General features: G+C 42.2%; 1 protein-coding gene across 1 annotated transcript in view; it reads left to right on the top strand.

The window, feature by feature from the left end:
• Positions 1 to 18,847, top strand: part of LOC134442210 (interferon-induced protein 44-like) — a 37,915-nt gene that overhangs the window by 2,028 nt on the left and 17,040 nt on the right. The gene's annotated exons all lie outside the window — the stretch shown is intronic.

The raw sequence follows: 18,847 nt of genomic DNA, 5'->3' as shown, positions 1-18,847 counted from the left end.
AAAAGCTGAGCTATAATCGATGAAGAGCATCCTGACGTAGCTCCCTTGTCTTTCCAGGTGACTCAGTGCAGAGTGGAGAGCAATGGCTATTGCATCCTCAGTGGATCTATTTGCCCGGTATGCAAACTGATGAGGGTCTAGGGTTGGGGGGAGACAGGCTTTTATATGCCTCAGCACCAGTTTTTCAAAGCACTTGGTGATGACTGGAGTGAGTGCAACAGGGCGAAAGTCATTGAGGGTGGTAGTAGATGCCTTCTTTGGAACAGGTATAATGGTGGCAGATTTCAAGCAGGCTGGGATGGTGGCTTGTTTCAGTGACAGGTTGAAAATGTCAGTGAAGACTGGTGCTAGTTGGGCCGCACATGCCTTGAGCACCTTTCCTGGTACGCCATCCGGGCCTGTTGCTTTCCTCGGGTTCACAGCACGAAGCACTCGCTTTACGTCATCAGCCGCAACCTCCAGAGTGGGTGGGGGGGTGCTAAGGTATGGAGTGGGTTGTTGCAGGGGCTGGAGTGGTACGCCTGAATGCTGCGCCTGAGCTTCAAAGCGGGCAAAGAAGCTGTTCAGCTCCTCCGCTAGTGCTGCATCTCCATCTCCATGAGACACAGACTGTCCCCTATAATTAGTGATGGACTGAATACTCTGCCACATCTGCCGGGGGTTGTTCAGCTGCTCCTCAATCCGCCTTTTGTGGTCAGCTTTGGCTGCCTTGATGCCTCTTCTTAGGTCGGCGCGAGCACTGCTGTATTGCACTCTGTCACCAGACCTGAAAGCTACATCACGGGCCCTAAGGAGTGTGCGCACTTGGCTGGTCATCCATGGTTTTTGGTTTGGGTAAACCTGGATAGTCTTTTCCACAGTGACCATGCCAATACAGTACTTGATGTAAGACAGTACAGTGTCGGTATATGTGCTCAGATCCTCATGATGGAAGGCTTCCCAGTGTGTCTGCTCAAAGCAGTCCTGCAGACGGGGGAGAGCATTGTCAGGCCAGGTGGTAATTGGCGGCTGAGGGGGGTGTATGCGGGGGGTTAGGAATAGGGAGAGATGATCAGACTGGCCGAGGTGGGGTAGGGGTGTGGCTTTGTATGCATGCTTGATGTTAGAGTATACATGGTCCAAAGTTTTTTCTCCTCTTGTTGGGCATTTAACATGCTGATGGAATTTAGGCAATACCGTTTTTAAATTGGCCTTATTAAAGTCGCCAGCCAGTAGATGTACTGCGTTTGGGTAGGTTCTCTGATGGTCATTAATGATGTTAAGGAGCAGAGAGAGCGCTATTTTAACATTAGCGTCTGGGGGAATGTAAACAGCAGTGATCACAACAGCGGCTATCTCTCTTGGCAGATAGAATGGTCTACATCTCACTGACATGCACTCTAGGTCGGGAGAACAATGGCTATCCAAAACAGCACTGCTATTGCACCAACCTTCATGCACGTAGATGCAGAGCCCTCCTCCTCTTTTTTTTCCAGAGTTGTTATTCCGGTCCCACCTGTGTAGCGTGCGTCCTTCAAGCTGCACCGAAGCGTCGGGGATTTCTGCGTGAAGCCATGTCTCTGTGATGATAAGTGCACAACTATCTCGAACGCAGCGATTCCCAGCGAGCAGTAATTCCAACTCATCCGTTTTGTGTACCATGGACCTGACATTTGAGAGATAAAGGCTTGGTAGCGGAGGTTTGAGTGGCCGTTTCCTTAGTTTAGTCAAGAGTCCAGCCCTGAACCCCCTCTTTTGCTTCCTCTCTCTTCTCCGCCTGCGACGCTTGAAAGATGCGCAAACAATCCACGGTGATCCAAGCGGTCTCGCTATTTCGTCCGGAATATTATGGAAGTTTTGAAACTCACGGCAGATCATCCTCTTTTGTTGAAAACCAATGTCAATTAATTCCACACGATTGTAGGTCATATTACTGTCCGATGTCAACAAACAAAACAAAAAAATACATATAAAAAACATTTAGAAAGTGCGAAAGTAGGGAGAGCTGTAAGCAGCTGCATCTGAATGCGCCGCCATGGCAACCAATTAGTTACAAACACTCCCGATCGAATCACCAATTAAATTGGTACAGACCGGAGGTCTGTCACAAAGCAAGAGAAGCCCAGGAATAAGTGGAGCCGGTAGGGCACAGCTAGTGGCCTTCGGACTTGTGGCAGATGCCTGGAGAACGGGATCCTGATCCCCTCACTGACGTCTGCTCAGCCTTGGACGGGTCACACCCATAGAGCCCACACCTCTGGGTGTGGGTGAAAGAGTTCACCATGGGCCTGTGAAAGCAGGTCGCTCTAAAGAGCAGCTCCCACGGCTCGCCCGAGAGCAGGCTAGTGATCTCCGCCAACCAGGGATGCCAGCCCCATCGGGGGCGACTAGCAGCAGAGACTGGCGTTCTAGACGCACTTTGTGTAGAAGCGCCATCAACAGGGACACCGGGGGAAAGGCGTACAGCCTCCTGCTGAGCCAAGAGAGACCGCTGAGAGGGTGCAGAGTCTAAAAGACACGACGCCGGGAAGTCAGGGAGACAAGGTGCTAGGGCCAGCTCCATTTCGGAGGGTGGCCATATACCGTCCATATATGTTTAGTGTGGAAAAACTATCAACAGGAGTTTTTGGACGAAAGTGTGCATTGGCCGTTTTTTTGTACCCCAATAACAATGTCCTGGAAAGGAGGGATCACCTCCTGGACTAACGGTGTCACCTGAGGGAAAGAGAAAAGAGAACCCATCTAAAGTGACCACTGCTTGGGTTGTGAACGAAATCGGGCATTGCCACGATTTCTTGTTTTGATTCTGTACCCTAGTAATAGTGTCCTTAACGGGAGGGATTACTTCCTGGACTAAGGGTGTCATCCGAGGGAATGGGACCCATCTGGGGTTATTGTTGCTCTGGCAGACAGCACATTAGTGTTTCCCAGTTATGCCTTCCTGGCCACTTGGCTCACAGACTAGTGGCAGCGAGAAATGGGAGGACTGAATCGAATATTTCGACAGTCACCTCTTGGCCTATTCAGAGAATCAGTGGCCACTAACGGGACAGTTACGCAGGGCGTTATACACCTCAGGGGATATGGACTGTTGAGGGAGGAAATTTGCGGGATCCCCCCTGAATGACACGGTTCACATGAATCACCTTCGACCGTCTCTCGAACAAGGGATACGCAGATAAGACAGAGCACACAGCGTGAGTATCTGTATCTACTGTTTCGAGCCCACAGCGCAGGGCGGTCATGTATCAGGAGGAGGGTAGCCGATTAGCTTGGTAGCTAACGTAACCTGGCCACGAGTGGAAGACTTTGGTCTTCTACGACCAGCCATTGAGTACACCGTTGAGGGACAGGCTGTGTAAAATGGACCTTTCGCTGTGGGGATGCTTGTGCAAGCCCAACAGTGACGTATCAGAAACTAGGGATTTAGCTGCAGCTAACACTGCCGCCGTAAGCTTCGCTAGGTACACCGAAAAGGGTCGATAGGTCCTGAATGACACGGTTCACATGAATCACCCTCTCGAACAAGGGATATGCAGATAAGACACACAGCACAGAGCACACAGCGTGAGTATCTACTGTTTCGACCCCACAGCCTCTCAGGCAGGGCGGTCATGTATCAGGAGGAGGTTAGCCGATTAGCTGGGTAGCTAACGTAACCTTACCACGAACTGGTAAACGTTCTGTTTCCTTCGACAGAAAACCCACAGGGGACAAGTATTTGAATTTGCTGGTTAGGCAAACTACTTGTGTTAGTATTTGAATTTGCTTGTTAGGCGAAAAGCTTGTGTTCAGGATAACCAAAGGGTATCCAAGTAGTAGCAACATACACAGGGGTGTATGCAGTGAAGGCTAAGGACACAGGGGAGTGCCAGCTGTTAGCCTCGTGAGGATAGCTAATAACTTTGTCACACTGAACCGAAGTACGGCGACGAAAGACTATTAATTTTTTTTCTGCCGAAGCAAAATGAACCGCCGTTGAACCCACATGGGACAAGTATATGAGTTCGCTTGTTAGGCGAAATACTTGTGTTGGTCCAGGGTAACCAAAGGGTATTCAGGCAGCAGCAGCAGACACGGTGGTCGTTGTGGTTAAGGCTAGGACACAGTGAAGCGTCAACTGTTAGCCTCGTGAGGATAGCTAATAGCTCCATCATGCTGAACCGGGGTACGCCGACAAAAGACTGTTAACTTTTTTCTGCCAAAGCAAAAATAACCTCAGATCAGTGACAGACATTGCTTTCGTTCCAGATAAGCGAGTGTGGCCAGGAATTAAGAGACAGCACCAGACTACTCTTATTCCAGTCATGCTAAGCTCAAGTTTAGCTTCCCCCTTGCAAGATGGTCGACTAGCAGAGAAGAACACTGGTCTTCGGTCCAGTCTTTTACCTAATTCGCTGCTTTCGAAGATAGTGCAGGAGTTGAAGACCGAAGTTTTACTTTGGTAATTCAGCGTCCTTAACCGTTACACTCAGGCAAGGTTCTCGCCGGACAGTTGAATTGAATTACAGGAGGTAAAGTAAATCGATGATGACTCGTGAAAGTGAAGGACGGAAAGAGGATGTGCACACAGGTGCGCACTGCCTTTCATAGCCCCCAAGGACGGTGAAAAAAGGCCAATCTTTTTGCCTTTAGCAGGAATGGTGAATGTATTCGTGATGGTACTACAGAGGATGCGTATTACCCATAGGAGAGCAGTCGAACAAGCGTCTGAAAAAGAACCCTGTGGATGACCCAGTCTGTTGCACAAACTCCTTGGGCCATCTCTCTAAAGCAAGTTTTATGTCAATGAATGCGTCAGCGTCAGTGCCATCAACATGATTATTTCATAGGTTCTTCTCATAACAAAGCATTTTGGTTACCATGACAAAAGCAATCATTTCTTAAAGGAACAGTCCAGTTCAACAAAGACGCTTTTGCACACCTCTGTAGTTGGGGCAGGTGCGTAGGATATTATCCCAGTGAGGTTGTCATTCAAGTGTAAAGTATAAGTACATTCGATTTTTTTTCTCCCATAGACTTGCATAGCTATGCTTAATTTGGCTATACTGTTAAATGCAAACACATAATGAACGAACTATGTATTCTCATATTTTACTGGGACTTAACTACATATGAGCAATTTCCTGAAATGAGGTGGGCTGTTCCTTTAAGTGTAAAAAAAAATCCTGCACACTGTCCATTCCACCAACAAACTTTAAACAACGTTTTGGTCATCCGACCTTCTTCAGGTTAAGTCTTGCAATATGCTTGGAAATACTGCAAATATGTGAAAATCAAAAAAGGGAGCACTGTTCCTTTAAAACAAACCAAACCCGACTTGTATCACAGCCCTTATAGAACAGCCTTGCCACATAGAGGATTCCAACTAGAGGGTTCATAACCATGTTAACTTCCGGGAATCGGTCGCACCGGAAGAAAATGGTGTAGGCTACTGTATAGTGCTGTGTGCAGACTATGATAGCAGTGATTGTCTGATTATCATTGATTGATAACTGACATAATTTTGTAAGCTGGTAAATGTTGGTAAAAAAAAAAGTGTTGCAATGAAAGACCATTAAAATCGTCCATTAGGTTGTGGATATCCGTGAAACATGCTTAACATAGGTAGCGGTGGCTAAGATTTTGTCAGGTGGTGCCTTGCGACGCACAATAACCTACTTTCACTTTCGTCAGTGTTATGGGGCTCTCTATTGACCACTTCATGCAAGGTGAGTCAGTCAGAATCACAAAAGCTTGAGGTAGCAAGATAACGGAAAGGGGAGTCAAATACAGAGGGAATACAATGCGTAATCAATTTAGGCCTAGGGGAGCGCGGGGCACTAAGTAACGGGGGGCAAGATGTAACTCGGACTTTTTTATCAAGACGGACCAATCATTTTCTGCCTTCTTCCGTAAGCAAGGTTGTTTCAGTCAAAAGAAGCCTTCGGAAAAGTTTCAAACGTTTTTGTTGAGATTTCATGGAGTTATTCCACAAAGTGTGTTTTAACACCCTGAAAGTATTTTTTTTCCATGTCGCTTGTTTTTTGTTTAGTGACGCATGGGTGCAAGCTACCAAAACTATTCCGGTATTGCCGGATACTGTGTTTTCTCAGTTACAAAACACTTTGTAGCCAGTGCTAGGTTGGCAACAGTCATGGCGACGGGGGCTAGTTGTAACACGGTAAATCTCAGTGAAATTCTCATTCTTGTCAATGGTAAAACAAAGGTGAAATAAAATTGGCACACAAATGCAAACCTATCACATTTTATTTGAAGTATGGGTTTACTTATTTAAATATTATTCATATTAAGTGATTATAAAAGTTATTATTAGGCTGTACTGTGAAATTGTATTGTGTGATTTTTAATGACTAATAAAATTAAAGCCTCTAAAGCCTATTTATTTATTTTTTATTAGAGTCTTTGGTAACAAAGGATCTTTAAGTATCATAGATTTACAAACAAACAGACTTTTGGTGAAATTATACTGAATTAATTGTTTTAAATAAATATTTTCAGCATGTGTTACAACTAATCCTCCCCCTGTTACAACTTACACCACCTGTGGGGTAAAATGTAACATTTTACAACCTCCACAAACAAAATGTAAAGCAATGGTAGGTTTTTATAACAAACCACCAGTGCTATGTAACAGAGATGTGTTCGTTTCATGTGTTAAAAAATAAATAATGTAACTGCCTTATATGTGAAGATATCAGCTCAAAAGCAAAAAACGTTACTTTGTGCCCCCCTCTCCCCTACTGTGGAAACCATGCCATTTCTTTCCAAATGTATCAGAAAAAAATTAGGGTACAAATGAAGACATAGTGCTAAACAGGGGTTGTTACTACTAATAGCCTACACTACCATCAGGACAGTCAAAATTAGATATCTGCCTGGCAGCGTTTTGAAGTTGTGACTCGAGGGAATGAAACATGCTTCAGCCTTGGAATAGCGAACAGCAGGCAAATCTCGGCTGAAAATTATATTACGGCGAGTCACCATTACATTGATAGTCGAGGTTCGCCCATATGCAGGGGAGGTTTATCCATATTTTGGTGGTGCTGTAGGCCTAATTGTGATGTGAGAATGCGGGCTCTCCAACTTCTCACTTAGCCTACTGATTTTAATGATTGGGAACTGTGTGAAGTTTATTGTTATTGTTATTGGAACATACTGGCTCGGAATGAGGAGTGACGCTGGTGCCCGCGCGGTTTCTACTGTCCATTTTCATGTGAGACAGGGAGCGCGCACCTTGTTGGGAGATTCCCATCATCGGCATGGCTTCGGGCAGGGGGTGTTTTAATTGTTATTTTTATGTTTGCTTGAGAAGGAGATGTCAGATTTTAAAAAGTCACGATGAATATTTATCTGTTGAGCTACCGATTGGAACTGTGATTTGTGGTGCAAGGAGCGCACATGAGAGAGAAAACTCTTCTGACTATTTTAAGTCACTCAATGGCCTAGCCCTAAATAAATATATTGCAGATATGCAGTAATAGCCTACTGTACCATCCAATTAGGAGTCTTAGTTCTTCAGTGTCTTCTCTACTTGTTGCATTTAGCCATTATGCTGCCAAATGATGGAACAAGCTTCCTGTTCAAATTACTGTACCTGTAGAGCTGCCCTAACAGTAGGCTATCAAGTTTTGACAAAAAACTTAATTTTCATCTGGCTTTGTATGTACTCTGTATAATACTTCCTATAGGCCTACTTTTTTTTTATAATATTTCCCTCTCTCTTTTTCTTTCCTCTCAATCACATAAGAACTATGACAACCATTAGGGTGCATATATGACACACAGTAGGCTACCAATCACAAGGATTACCTATGTAGGTAATGTAAGTTAGATTTCATGGGGGAAAATGTAATGTCATGACTTGTGGGTAGTCCTTCATTGAGTGAACTGTTATTTAAAATGGAAAGCCTTTTGAAAACAAAATCTCAAATCTGAAATAGAAATGGAACGCTTGCTCTGTCAGGTACCTCTGTCAGGTACCACTGTCAGCACCAGGGGCCACGCCCCCCTAAAGATCAAAAGCTAAAACCGCCCAATTTCCACGTAAATTACAAAGAAAAATGTTTCTGAAACAACGGGAATCTCTTCAGTCATTGTGGTTTATACGAATTCATGTATTGTTCTGTTGTGAAGGTAGCTGCAGCATTTTAAATTAATTTTAGAAAAGGGCCATGATAAGTGAACGGGAAGTGGCAGAAGTGGGAGGATGTATGGGTGACATTTACTTACTTTTCACGTAAAATACCAAGAAATACATTTCTGAAACAACGGGATCTCCTCAGTGACTGTGGTTTTTACCAAATCATGCACTGTCCTGTTAAGAAGTTAGCTACATCATTTTAAATTATTTTTTAGAGTAGGACTCTGAATCACTGTGGAGAATAGGCATCTGGAGGCTTTCCGCACTGCTGTCCATTACTAGGCCTAATATTAATAGTAATTATTATAATGACGGCAGTGTATTGTAAATACACTGTGTGCAGAATTATTAGGCAAACATGTTTTTTGACCATATTGTCTTTTTTATGCATATTTTCCAACAGCGATCTATATGAACATGAAAACCTATTGAATTTAAGCATTCCAGGTCTTGCATATTTGTATAATAAGATGGGGGTGTGGTCGAAGGTGCCCAACACCTTATATCAGGTGTGCATAATTATTACGCAAATTTGTTTTCTTCTGGGAAAATGGGCCACAAAATAGATCTAACAAACTCTGAAATGTCTATAAACAATTTCGAAGTGTTCTAGAGGGATGTGCCTGTCTTGAAATTAACAAGATGTTGGTCACATTTGCACAGAACTACAGTGCCCTCCATAATTATTGGCACCCCTGGTTGAGATGTGTTTTTTAGCTTCCAAATATTTTATTTTTTTTCTAAATAATATGGGACCTTAATGGAAAAAAAGAGAAAAATCCAACCTTCAATACAAGTGCATTTATTCAGTGGGGAAAAAATCCCACATAAAGAAATAATTATTTGACATCAAATAATGTGTGTCACAATTATTAGCACCCCTGGTGTTAATATTTTGTACAACCCCCTTTTGGGCACCTAATCAGCACCTAAAACAGCACCTAATCTTCTCCTATAATGTTTCACAAGATGGGAAAAGACAGAAAGAGGGATCTTCAGCCATTCCTCTTTGCAGAATCTCTCTAAATCATCCAGAGACCTAGGTCCTCTCCTCTGTACTCTCCTCTTCAGCTCACCCCACAGGTTCTCAATGGGGTTGAGGTCAGGGGACTGAGATGGCCATGGGAGGAGCTTGATTTTGTGTCTGGTGAACCATTTCTGTGTAGATTTGGCCATATGTTTAGGGTCATTGTCTTGCTGAAAGACCCAGTGACGACCCAGCTTCAGCTTTCGGGCAGAGGGCAACAGATTTTGATTTAAAATGTCCTGGTATTTCAAAGCATTCATGATGCCATGCACCCTAACAAGGTTCCCAGGGCCTTTGGAAGCGAAACAGCCCCACAGCATCACTGACCCACCCCCATACTTCACAGTGGGTATGAGGTGCTTTTCAGCATGCGCATCTTTCGTGGTACGCCAGACCCACTTAGAGTGTTTGTTGCCAAAAAGCTCAATCTTGGTCTCATCTGACCAAAGCACACGGTCCCAGTTGAAGCCCCAATACCGCTTGGCGAACTCCAGACGTTTGCGTTTATGATTGTGAGTGAGGAAAGGTTTACTCCGTGCATGCCTCCCAAACAGCTTGTTGGCGTGTAGACAGCGCCTGATGGTTGATTTGGAGACTTTGTGACCCCAGGATGCTACTATTTGTTGTAATTCTGTAACAGTGAGCTTTGGAGATATTTTGATTTCTCTTACCATCCTCCTCACTGTGCGTGGTGGCAAAATAAACTTGGGTCCTCGTCCAGGCTTGTTTACCACTGTTCCAGTTGTTTTGAACTTCTTAATTATTCCTCTCACAGTGGATATGGGCAGCTGCAGTTGAGTGGCAATCTTCTTGTAGCCTCTGCCTGACCTGTGAAGGTCGACGCACATCTGCCTCACTTGTATGCTGTGTTCCTTTGTCTTTCCCATGTTTAAGAGTGGATAAGAGAAATGGCCTCGGTGTCACGTCATATTTATACCCCAGGGAAACAGGAAGTGATGAATTACTAATTAAATGTTCCTACATACTCTGGTAGACTTTGTAAACTACTGTAGAAATGACAGAAATGCTTCTATTATATTTATTTCTTGGGAATTGTTAAGGGTGCCAATAATTGTGGAACAGGTGATTTAATGAAAAATAATTATTGTTTAGTCAGGGATTTTTTTTATTTTCTTGCAATTCATTTGAGTTGAAGGCTACATTTTCCTACAATTTTCAGTGTGACAGTATTCTTCTGCAAATAAACACTGAATTTATTTTAAGGCTTTTAACACATCTCAACCAGGGGTGCCAATAATTATGGAGGGCACTGTATCAGATGCACCGTTACAAAGTCATCAGTCTCTTAACCCTCCTGTTATCCTTGGGGTCTATTTGACCCCATTCAATGTTTAAAGTCTGAAAAATACATTAAGTACATAATTCTTTTGCTTCATCTTTGATTACTTTTCCTAAATATATGGAGTCAATGTGAAAAAAGTTACATTTCCACAAAAATGTTTTCCCTAAGTGCTGTACACATTTTGGTTACATCTGTGTTCCTTTGGGGTCAATTGGACCCCAAATTATTTTAAGTGTGTTAAACATAAATGGAACATCCATATTTTGCTAATACCTGTACATGTTCCAATCTGTCTAGATTATGTCAAATACATGAACATACGTTATTTAGAACAGAACATTTTGCTTTATTTAGGGCTCTAATAACTAGCAATATGTATGATGTGGACAAGGGCCAAAACTAATTCAAGGCAACTTTTGGGCAGTTGTTGCACATTTTCGCCTAGTCATGGATTAGTTTTGTTGGGTGTGTGGGCTGTGTGTAGGGGTGATAGGACTTATCTAAAGGGCGTTTTTATGTCCCCAACAGAGCAACAGTAAATATCTAAGGCATAAACCGGTAAAAAAGTTTTTGCTTCTACTCATTTTGTGGACATTAAAGTGGCTGGGGTCAAAATGACCCCAAGGATCATGGATGTAACCTAAATCTGAGGATAACAGGAGGGTTAAGAAATGTCACTGCCAAACATTGAGAAGAATTTAATGTGAAACTACAAAAAAATGATTACCCTGCACTCCTATCATATTCCAGAATAGAAACCAACACTGAGTGTCCAGAAGAACAGGGTATTGAGCGCTCAGAGACATGGCCAAGGTAAGAAGGGATGACACCAGACAACCATTCAGCAAGTTAATTAAATCAAGACTTTGTCAAAAATACCTGGGGACAGAGTTTTCAAAGGTATTATGGACTTGGGAAAGTGACTCTTGACAGATAGGGTGGATGAACCCATGGCTGGATCTTTTAGAGGGAGAAAATTGCATCTTTTACGAAGACAATGGTATTCATGCAGTAATCTGCTGGTAATTGAGTGGAACTCAGGAACTGATCTGAGTGTGCACATTACTGATCTAGCCATAGGCTCATCAACCTGGGCCTCGTTTCCCGATAACGATGGTTCTTAGCCTTACGTGTGTCGTTAACCAGTGATCCTACGAATGTTCTTAGATTTCCTACGACTGTTTCCCAAAGACACTCGTACATGAACGCGCGTGCACAGCCTCTAAGATCATTCGTAGCGTCGCTCTTAAGGATCGCTGTCCACATATGTGGTGCTGAAGTGTACTCGGAGTGAACTGCGCCGTCATCTGCTGCTAAACCATTTACAAAATGTAAGGCGTGTGTCAGTATCAAAAGTTGTTTTCTATAAGGGTGGGACTACATTTGTAGCAGTTTGCAACTATCGACAGGAGTTATTGTTGGCAAATGAAATAAAATGCACACACACAATGAAATCATGCAAAACTCCCAACTGACGGCAATAATGAGCTACGCCGTTAAGACCCAGATCAAGCGCGTGCACTTGGCTACTGCAGCTTAATATTTAAGAAGACAAGTAGGCTAGGCCTAGTTGGAGTTCCAAATTGGGATGCGCAAAGTTACAGCCTCAAGGCGTTCAAGGCTTGACAACTGTCGGGAGCACGTCAGCATGCTGTTATGAAAAACAATGTCCATCAAAATTGACACATCCCCTCGCTGCCTTTTTGTTATTGCTTAGCCTACTAGAGTCGGAATAGGGAGAGGAGCTTGGCACATGTGGTGAGCGGTGCGCAAAGTACCGCACGCTCAAGACTTTCACAACTGTGAGGGCATTTTTGCACGGCAGTCTGCTGTTATTAAAACAAAAAATCTACACGAATCCCCATCGCTGCCTTTTTATCATTTTATCATTTTTGTCATAGCTTACCCTTCGCCTACAACTATCATGTATTTTCGGCGTCGCCTTCCCATAGGCTACTTGAAAATGAAAGAGGGTGCAACAACTCGCTGACCATTTTTCTTCAAAAAATATAAAATAAATAAAGTTTCGGAAGTGGCCCTCCGACATCAACATTCCTGTCTCTGGTTGCCGAAGAAGCCCCTTATTCATTTTGCCTTGTTCTTGTTCATGAAGCACCCACACAAATTATGATTGATCACAGTTTAATTATGCCCAGGTTTATCAAACACAGTCGAACTATTTTACTACCTGTAAAATATTTCCAAACACGTTACTTTTATTTTATAGGCCTACACATCCACAATTAATGTTACCTTCTTATTTTCGTTGCAGTGTCAACTGTGCTGCCATGATATTTAGGCTACACTCCCGTCTTAAAACATCAACTTGAAGCGCAAGTTTCCTCTTTTCCTATGGGTGTCTCCACTGTGCCATGCCTCTCGCGTCTTAAAACAGCAATCTTATGCGCAGGTTTCTTCTTTTCCCTTCATATCCTGTGGGTGTATCCACTGTGCCATGCCCCTACGATCAATCTTAGCGCGTTAAGACTACTCTAGACCACTCGTGGATTGCTCTTAGAGTTACGTGTCAACCTGCGATGGTTCTTTGCTAAGTTGGCTTTGGGAAACGCTCCGTGAGCTCTATGATGGTGTTACGTGTGAACGTAAGTAGCACGTAGTGTTAAGTAGTACTTAAGGCCCTTTCGGAAACGAGGCCCTGGTCCATTAACAGTCACTTTCACTAGTTCATAAAACCATTGAAAAAACTGTCTAAAGACATTTCTTGACCCAGTCTTGACAGTCTTGACTCTCAACCAGAAGAAGAATCTTTTTAAATCAGGGGGTTCTACAGAAGACAAAAAGACTGTACAAAGAAAGATTAAACATATGATCAAAGACTGTAAAGCTGCATACAAACGTAAACTCGAGGGTTTCTTTAACAGTGACCCAAGACGAGCATGGCAAGGGGTACAAACCATAACAGGGTACAAGCCCAAGAACCATCTAATGGCAGTAGACAATGAGCTTGATATGGCTAATAATTTAAATGATTTTTATTGTAGGTTTGATGCACATGATTTTAAATTAGAGCAGCACTTGATTACCTCAGAGGTTAAAGGTATGGACTGTGCAAGTATGGACATCTCTGTTGAAGATGTCAAACTGTCTTTCAGACGATCAAACCCACGCAAAGCTACTGGGCCGGATGGTGTCAGTAACAGGACTTTGAAAATGTGTGCAGAGGAGCTGGCGCAGCCCTTTCAAAAACTTTTCCAGTGGTCCATAGACACTGGTGTGGTCCCCAGTCTGTGGAAACAATCACTGATAGTCCCAGTGCCTAAAAACAACAGACCTAAAGAACTCAATGACCTGCGCCCTGTCGCACTCACATCCACTGTTATGAAATGCTTTGAAAAAATCTTGCTAAACCAACTTCTCTCTGAAGTGTCACACTTACTAGACCCCTACCAGTTTGCTTACCGGGCCAAGAGGGGGGTGGAAGATGCTCTTCTTACCCTGACGAACAATGTGCTCGAGCATCTTGAACAGCCAAAGAGTCTTGTCAAAATTGTATACATTGATTTTAGCAGTGCTTTTAACACAATTCAACCTCATTTGATGGTGAGAAAGTTATTGGACTTAGGTGTCAACCCCAGACTGATATTGTGGATTAATGATTTTTTAACTGAACGTAGCCAACAAGTAAGATTTAACTCCCACATCTCCTCACTGAAAACTATTAACACTGGAGCTCCACAAGGTTGCGTTATTTCACCTATTTTATACACACTGTACACTAATGACTGCCAGGCATCCTCCTCAGATCACACCTTTTTTAAATATGCGGACGACACAGCACTGGTGGGCTTTTTACACCCAAACACTTTTTCTGTTGAATGTTTTGAAAGGGAGGTTGATGGTTTTATCAGGTGGTGCACGGACAATTTTTTACAAGTGAATGTTAAAAAGACAAAAGAAATGGTGATAGATTTTAGCAAAAAGCCAATGTCCATCTCCCCATCTAAGATCAATGGCGAACAGATAGAGAGGGTCGCATCATATAAGTACCTAGGGATTGAGATGGACGACAGAATGTCTTTTAATCAATGTGCACAAAACAAATGTAAGAAGTTGCAACAGAGAATGTTCTTTTTAAGGAAGCTCAAAGATTTTAAACTAGAGTGCAGTATTCTTCAATTATTTTACCAATCACTTTTACAAAGTATTTTATCATTTGGACTTATTTGTGTCTATGGCAATATGCATGTGCAGGACCACAAAAAATTGCAGCGCATCATCAAATCGGCCAGCAGAGTGATTGGTGTTGACCAGACATCTGCAGTTGAGTTGTACAACGAGCTTATTTTAAGAAAGATGGACCAAATTTTAACTGACCCTACACATCCCCTTTACCCAAAGTTTGTAAAGAGTACTAGGTTAAATGACAGACTCCTGCAAAGAACAATCAGGACAGTAAGATACCAAAAGTCATTTGTACCCACAGCGATCAGGCTATATAACAGCAAGCCCAAAGCAACTTCAGCACTTTAGTTCTCTCACTTGCCCCTATTTATTTATTTAATGCATTTTTACACAGCACTGTTTTTACTTCTATTGTTTTTACCTATTGTTATTGTTATTTCATTTTACATCAAATGTTCTTATCCCTTATTTATTTTAATGTGGTATGTCCAGCGTCCACTGTCTATGTGTTGTAGTATGTCCTGAGGAGATGTGAAATGTTGACCACTTGAGTTTCCCCCTGAGGGATAATAAAGTTTACCTTGACCTTGACCTTGACCTTGACCTTAAGTTTCTTGTTGAGTGGTCTTCAGGTTTCAGCCTGTTTTACCTTGGCCATGTCTCTGAATGCTGAATACAATGTTCTTGTGGACACTCGATGTAGGTTTCAGTTCTGGAATATAACAGTACTGCAGGGTAATAGTTTTGTGGTAGTTTAATCTTCAATTCTTCTCAATCTGGCAGTTACTTTGTGGCCACATGTCATGTGACACTGATGGCTTGTAACGGTGCATTAGATGGATGTGACCAATATTTCAAGACAGCCACATCCCTCTATAAGACTTCAAAATTGTTTATAGTCTTTACAGAGTTTGTTAGATCTCTTTTGTGGCTCATTGTCCCAGAGGAAAACAAAGTTGCCTAATAATTATGCACACTAATTTTGCCGTGATATAAGGTATTGGGCTCCTTCGATCACACCGTCTCTTATTATACCAATATGCATGACCTGGAATGCTTAAATCCAATAGGTGTTCATGTCCATAAATGGTGGTGGCGGACAATATGCATAAAATGGACGATATTGTCAAAAAACTTGTTTGCCTAATAATTCTGCACACAGTGTATATATATATGAACGAATTTGATGAAAATGTCGTGGAGTTGTTGGAAATGACAAGAGGGGCAAGTGATCTTAGTTGTTATTCTGTAGACAATTTAAAACGCAGTTTATATTTACTAGATTGTAGTAAGTATAGTCTTTACTCGGTCTAAGGCAAGCTGGCATTATCAAACGTTTAGGCATAGCCTATGATGTTTACATAGGTTACAGCATGCCGACCAGACTGTAGGCTATATTATTAATGATAGCAACTAGAAATGTATTAAGAGAGTAGAGTAGTTATTTTATTTTCCCCGCCCTGATGACTATTACTGTGTTATTTTTGTCTTTAAATGTCCATGTGGGCTTTTGTGTGTTTGTGTATTTATGTAAGCTACTGGATACCTGAATTTCCCCCTGGGGATCAATAAAGTTACTCTACTCTACTCTACTCTACTACTCTAGTAGGGATAGAGGGGCGTTTGCATTGCATAACGCTCCACGACATGGAACCGTTATTAGTTGACAGGCGACCAGCAGCGCATAGGCCTACAGCTCTTCCTCTAAACGGGGACCTGTTAACATTTATTTTCCTCTGCTTTTCTCCAGTGGACCCCACAGGTGCTTCCCTTTCGCTCAGAGAGCACGGGACAGAACACGTCTTTTGATTCGTAATTGGTTTGCAGTCGTGTGAATTTGGTAAACTCTGGCACTGAAGCTCACTGCTTTGTGCCTTGACGGTGAAAAGCTGGCATTGAAAATTAAGTGCATAATTAACCCAAAGGGTGAACCCATAAGCGCATAATTCACCCAAACGGTTTTATTTATTTATTATTTGGCGATGTTTAGATTATTTCCCCCATGCACATGATGTTGAAATGGCGTGATACTAAAGGTTGATAAATAACCTACTAATAATGTCTGGTAATTTGTAATGTAGCCTATTTGATCTATGTGAAATTTGAAATTAGATGGTTCTTTTCCAAATCCAAGCCCATGATAGGCTTTTTATAGCCTAAACTGCAAAATTATAAAGCCTTTTCTCGTCATTTCGCTGCCTGCCACATTATTTGGAGTTTCCATGGGCAATATGACAAATAAACAAAAAGCACATCCTGGGGGAGAAAAAGGTTGGAACTGGAACATAGAGGGACGCATCCGTTGTCCTCCTGTCGGCCTTGTTAACCCTCTAGTTGGAATTCTCTATGATTGCCACTCACTATTAAGCCCCATTGTACCAGTTGTTTGTTATTAGTTCTATGTTTTTTTGGCTGCAGTTCCAATGAGTTCTCCACTAGTCGTGCATCGGAGACCAGAATGAATGGGACCCAATGGAGCAAGATGCTAAAAATCTTAATTTTCACCCAGGTCTCCTCAACAAAGCTCAGATTTGAATGTCAGTCTGGAGACTTCAATAAGGGTTTCACTCAGCAGTTTAGTAAAAAAGCACATATGTCCGTTTTATTTTTTACAGGAGAAGTTTTTGTTGCTCACTACTCTCTAGCATTTTGCTATGGATGTGACGTCATAGACACTTAAAATCACTTTTTAAGCATATGCGTGGCTCAAAAAATCTAAAACTCAGCCGTGGGTATTTTCTATATATAGTCTTTAGAAAGCAACATCCGAATTACACGAGAAAAAATCATATACTGAGATAAAGGCACCATGAGGGGTTTTGCCCCATAGGACACCATTCATTCTGGTCTCAAACCTGCCTCGTTTCGGAAACCGGAAATACACTGTGAAACCAACCAGTTGCGTATCTATTCCTAAAGAATCTATGCTTGTATTACAGTTTTTCTCGATTGATTTGGCTAATTTCTTGAAACTGAGATGAAATTCTTATAACCATTGGGTCATTTGGCCAAACATTCTTACACTTCTGCACAGCAGTTCAGATAACTAGCAAAATGTCATATAGGCTACCTCCCAAAACAGCTCATTCTTGAATCAGCACTAAACCTTCTCCCACATAAATAGTTAGTACCCTAAAAATGGCATAGATCCTTCTAAATTACTTTGGCTCATCTGTATTCATTTAGTCCTTCTGTCAAAATAAACTGGATGGTTCAGCATAACCTCATGGATCCTCGTCACATGCTCATATCGCTCCAAAAACAGTTTACCCGTGGGTCAAAATTAAATTCCTTCCCCACAAACATCATCAGTAACCCCAAAATACATTGTCCCTTTGCCATTGTGTAAGCACAGCAAGTCAAAATGGTTAAATGTTTTGTCACTATGGGACTACGTTTAGCTAACAGATTTCGACTATGTATAAAAATGAAAAAGTGAGTGAAACCATGAAGTTTGACAACACAGACGACATTTATCATTAACTTTCTTTACTGTAAATTCACATACAGAAAGTAATGCTGTAGGGTAAAAGTACAACTGTAGGGTACTTGTACAGTATATCACGTCAGTGAGTACACCCCTCACAGTTTTTGCAGATTTGTGAGTATATCTTTTCATAGGAAAGCATTAAAGAAATTTCACTTTGACACAATGATCAGTGACCTTTTAACAACATACATAACCACTTAAATTTCTTGTTCACTCAGAAAAAAACAAAATACAGCCATTAATGTTTGAACATGTACCCGCAAAAGTGAGTACACTCAAGATTAAAATCCGGTAGAGAAGGAACAGTGTTAGCTCGAATCGTCTCGAAATGAAAAGGGAGTAAATTTGAATGTCGTTGAATGCAATCCTATGGAGAATATCATGATCTGCTTCAGTAGTCACAGTGCATGTTGCCATGCATGTTTCTTTTAGGTGCAATTCAGATTGCCAATGTTGACAGCATTCATGCATCCCCAAACCATGTCTGTCCCACTACCACTGGATAAACCTTTTTTTGTAAAACTCACTTGTTTACCACCACACATGCTTGACACCATCTAAACTAAATTTGTTTATCTTGGTCTCTTCAGACCACACAACATGGTTCCAGTGATCCATATCCTTGGTCTGTTCATCTCTCTTGAGACCAAGATAAACAAATTTGCCTTAGATGGTGTCAAGCATGTGTGGTGGTAAACAAGTGAGTTTTACAAAAAAGTTTATCCTCTCAATAGCCAAGCATGGTAGTGGGACTGGCATGGT

This window comes from Engraulis encrasicolus, unplaced genomic scaffold, assembly GCF_034702125.1.
Source record: "Engraulis encrasicolus isolate BLACKSEA-1 unplaced genomic scaffold, IST_EnEncr_1.0 scaffold_125_np1212, whole genome shotgun sequence".
In the NCBI taxonomy this organism is placed as follows: domain Eukaryota; kingdom Metazoa; phylum Chordata; class Actinopteri; order Clupeiformes; family Engraulidae; genus Engraulis; species Engraulis encrasicolus.
This window is presented reverse-complemented; position numbering and strand designations above follow the sequence as displayed.